The following is a 4,727-nucleotide window of genomic DNA, read 5'->3' as shown; positions in this document are numbered from 1 at the left end:
GATGAAATTCTCAGGGGAAGTAAGTATCCGTGTGTAACACTTAATTGTAACTCGTTCAATATCTGGGATTTCATCAACCTGGTTTATGATCTCCATCATCTCTTGAGCAGCATGGCCTGGGCTCAAACTCAGTTCGTTGAATTGAACTGTGCACGCGTTGACACCGCCTTCTCTCTTCAACACACCGCACGCCATTCTACCTGTACCAGTGGTCATCGTTCGGTTGCGAAGCGTTGGAGTATTGCAGCGGTGGTTAGTTCTTAGAGAGTTGTGACCTGAACTCCTCTCTATTCGTGTGTATGTACACTCTGAACCCTTTCTAAAAACAAACAATGTGTGTTTTAGGAGGTCACACGGTGGAATGAGCACATTCTGGTTAAACGCAGCCTTTTGTAGACAGGGTTCGGCAACCCCTTCTTCACCGGGCTGGTTCCGGCCGGCCTGCTGAAAGATTGTGACAAAAAGCGTAAAGATACGCTGGTGAGCGCTGTCCGAAAAGCGACAAACTTGTACAGAAGAGTAGCCTCAGTCAATTATAGGACTGGCGGCGGAAAGGTCAACAAGCGGCACGTCAAATCGTGCAGTGCAAAGTGTCTCGTGTGCCTGGTCACATTGGTTAAAAGCAGCAAAGACAGGCAAAGGGCGGGTGTTAAACTCCACTGTCCGTGTAACGTGAGGGTATGCACAACCTGCTTGAACAACAACCCAGAATGGCACCTGACCATGCCCCACTTCACAACGTGTCCAACCTTACGGGGGTTCATATGCACGGTGTGCGCCTGCTTCGAAGGTGTCAAGGAGAAGGTGTGCTGCGCTTGGATGTGCTCTCGGTGCTCCTCTGAACGCCAAAACGGGGACCTCTCGTGTTCACAGTGCGCCCGGAGCTTGGATCGCGGCCCTCGACGCAAGACCTGTACCTTGTGGTGCGAATCCAACCGTTTGCCTGGGAAAGGGGAACCCAAGACCGATGTTGTCTGTGACGAGGAAAGTATTGCAGGTTACAGGGATCTGATCAGATCGCGGGTCTTTGACAAGGTTTCACAGAGTAGACACCTGTCCGCTTCGGACATGAGAACCCTGTTCAGCGAAGAATTCGCGCCTCAAGTGTGCACGTGTACTTCCGACGGTATACAAAACCCCATGTGTACCAGCTGCACACCCGTGCTGACCGTGATGCAGCTGCTGGCCAAAAACCCACGTCCGCTGGTAGCCTCCCTAGCCGAGCGCGCTATACCAGGCAGGGCTCTGGCTCGCAACGTGTACGACAGAGCCCTGCTCATTGGCATGCTCAACGACCGGGACCTGCCCTCGTGCGCCAACGGACACTCGTGCAAGGGTATGCTGATGGACGCACGGCCTGACCCCAAGCCGCTGCCGTCGCTACTCTCACCCGAGTCTTACAACCTCTTTGTATCGAGCAGAGTCCGAACCAGAGAGGTTCAGCAGATTGACCCGTGTCGTTGTATCCTCTGTCTCCTGTTCAACCAGTCTGCCACCGTTGCACAGATGCTGAGTCCTGAGAATCTGTACCTGGAGCCTCATCCGAGTGAGCCCGTGTATTACTTCAATGTCAAACTTTCCTCAGACGTCGGGATTTCGGAGGTGTGCATAGAGGAGCAAGCCCGCCTTGTTACCTTTCAAGGCTCCGTGGGTAGCTATAAGCCCACGTTCTACTACAATTGGAGAGACATGCTTAGGATGTTGCACAGAGATGACCGTGGAAATGTTTTTTTATCCCCTCTAGGTCTGACATAAACCCCAGCGCTCTGTCCTCCAGGGGTAGCGACCACTGTGTGTTTTTATCCGACCAAGATAGTGCTGTTCGACCAGTGTGGTTCTCTCAGGCAAAGCTATTTCTGTCCAACAGTCGTGTTTCTGTAAAACCAGTGTGTTTCTCTCTCAAGACGTGTTTAACAAAATGTTACAGAAACTCAACACCTATTGCAGTACACAATGTAACTCTGTGGTACTGGGTGACTGTCCTTGCTGTAATGTGAATAAATTACACAAAACGAAAACGCCTTCATCGTTTTTATTGCTGAGGGAGATTCCATGGATATATGAAACACATATGGTATCCTGTGCACTCATTGGCATGTTTTTTTTTCTTTTTGCATATAAGCTCTGCTTGTTGAAGTTACGTAGAAAACAACGATCTCTGTCGCAGGGAAGACACATTTAAAAAATGTAACACTAAGCGTCAATGTCCTACGTTTCCGTCCTCCAACCTTGCACGATTTGTCTTTTTCACTTTTGGCGAGTGCACCGTATCGCTCGACAGCTGAGCCTTCCTACGTTTCGAATTCTTTGTCATGGGTCGTGGGTCTCTGCCAGATGTTGACTCTGAGACAAAGGGCTCTCGCGGTTCACTACTACCAGGTGTGAGGCCCTTTCTCACAGCGAGGGATATGTTTCCGTTTGACTCTTTCAGAGCCCTTATCATTGCCCTGACTTTCCTCAACCGCAGGGGCCTCGCGCTTTGCAGTTCTCCCTTCGTGACCATCATGGTCGCAGCGTAGTCCCGTTTCAACATCTCCACAGAGAAGAGGTCGGTGTCGTGGACTTTGTTAAACACCTCCGCGGCATCCTTCCACTCCCAATCCTCCTCTAGTTCTACGTGACCGCGATGGGCGCCGTCGACTCTCAAAAGTATCTTGTGCTGGTGATACACGGTGCGAGTGGCGCAAAAGGAGCTTAAGTTTTTCACGGGCAAGCCAGAGTATTCGGTCGAGTACACGCTCAGTCTGGGCCCGTGGAAGGTGCCTCTCGGGCCTAGTCGCGATTCTCTTCGGTGCCCCTTGTCGTAAGCTTCCTTCGGTGCATTCTGAGACATCGCCCTTCCGATAACCCTCCCGTAATAGAGGGGCGCAGAGCACTGGTAAATCTCCCCTCCCATCACGCACTTGTTGAACGTGAGTTCGTTCAGAGGTTCGATTGCCACAGTCGCCTCCAGTATCAAAGAGCGCAACGGGTCCTGGTTAAAGTCCAACGCGAACATCAGTCGGGGCCCGGGCGGCTGCTCGTCGTCGCCGCCGCCGCCGCCACCACCGTTGAAACAGTGCCCGAATGCATTTACGGGTTCGACCTCACCTTTCTCGTAAGCCTCGACCATCGCTGCACCCAACTGGTCCCAAAAGCCAGAGTGGGAACTCGGCGCGTACAAGGCCAACATGTCGTAGACCGCTTCCAGTGGGACTGTGACAGACCCTACTTTCTTGAAAGGATTCGAGTGTCCTCTCTTGACGGGCTGAGCGTTCCGGTTGGTGGCGTATCTGTACGTGCACAGCTTGTAGGTCTTCGCGGCGAGGTTCCTACGAGCCGGGACCTTGCATGTCGAACACAGCAGGAGCATCTCGTGCGCGACATCGTTTCCGCCCTTGATCTCCGTCTCAGGGAAGAACATAGAATCTACACCCGAAATGCACAGGTGTCCGTCTTTCAAACTAGCCTTGAGGCTCTGCTCGTGTATCTGCGTTATGGTGTACCCGAGCACCTTGCATGCGAAGCGAGCCTGCGCGCCGATCGCCCGGGGACATATGTCCGGAAGACAGGCCGCAGTGCACAGCTTGTAGACGGCGTTGGTCTCCAGGCAGATCTGTCCGAAGGACAGCGCGTTTAGAGCTTTCAGTCTGTTTGTGTTCATCTGCTTCATGTAGCCCCTCACAGTGGGGAAACACTTGCCGTCCGGGATCTCGGTCCACGGAGGGATCCACACGTCGAACACAAAGTGACACGCCAACTTCATGGCCTCGCCAAACACCAGCTGGTTGATGCAGAACGACACCCTCCGACTGACGGCTCCCGTGCACACAATGTGACTGGCGAGCAGGGCAGCCACGCAGGCGTCTCTGGCGTCGTCGAACCTCGGCGTAAACTGCATAATCTCCGACTCTGCGATCATCGTAGCGGCCTGGATCAGGTTCTGCCTGTACAGGCACACTGCAGCTATGCGCTCCATCTTGCGCGTCTCCACCGTGTCCCGTATCTGCTTGGTGCTGCGCGTGCGGGACACGCACTCGGGGAACTCGGATTCCATGATCAGACACCGATCGGCCCACGCGTCGCTCACGAATCCCATGGTGTTGGTGTTCCACACGAAGCCGCAGTTGTGCACGGCCTGGTACTTGACGGTGTCTACCTTGCCGGAGCTCGCGTCTCTCGTCACCACGTCGCTCTCCAGCACGCTGGTGTCCAGGAGGTTCTTGAACGTGTTGGGAATCACGTTGGACTCCCTGTCCACAGACTTTAAGTTCTTCTCGTGGGTGATGTGAGCGTCGTCGATCATGACGACACAGGCGTTCCTCTTTTGCTTGTACTTGAAGGCTTGCGGGGTGAAAGACGTGAGCGTCTCTATGCAACCCTTTATCCTCCCGAACATGTAGTTCAGCACGTGGTTTGCGTAACTCTTGCCTTCTCCGGGTCCGGTGACGTTGAACAGCATAATCCGTTCGATGGTGTACCTGGGAGCGGTGTTGGTGATAATGTAATTGAACGTGGTAGACGCCTGAAACAACCTGCCCACTTGCAGGCTGTCGCAAAACAGGTAGCGCACCAACGCGTGGTCGTACACTTTCACCGGATCGAGGGCGCCGGGCTCTTCCGAGTAGTCGTCGTGATCGGACGTTGAGAGGTACAGCGACTCGTGGATCTCGGCGAGGCCGTGAGCGAGAGACAGGCACGAGTTGCTCATCTGGTCTTCCGTCACGTCGCTCAAACCTTCGTACAGC

The sequence above is a fragment of the Pseudoliparis swirei genome, chromosome 5 (assembly GCF_029220125.1).
Source record: "Pseudoliparis swirei isolate HS2019 ecotype Mariana Trench chromosome 5, NWPU_hadal_v1, whole genome shotgun sequence".
Taxonomy (NCBI): Eukaryota; Metazoa; Chordata; class Actinopteri; order Perciformes; family Liparidae; genus Pseudoliparis; species Pseudoliparis swirei.
Note: the sequence above shows the minus strand (reverse complement) of the source record.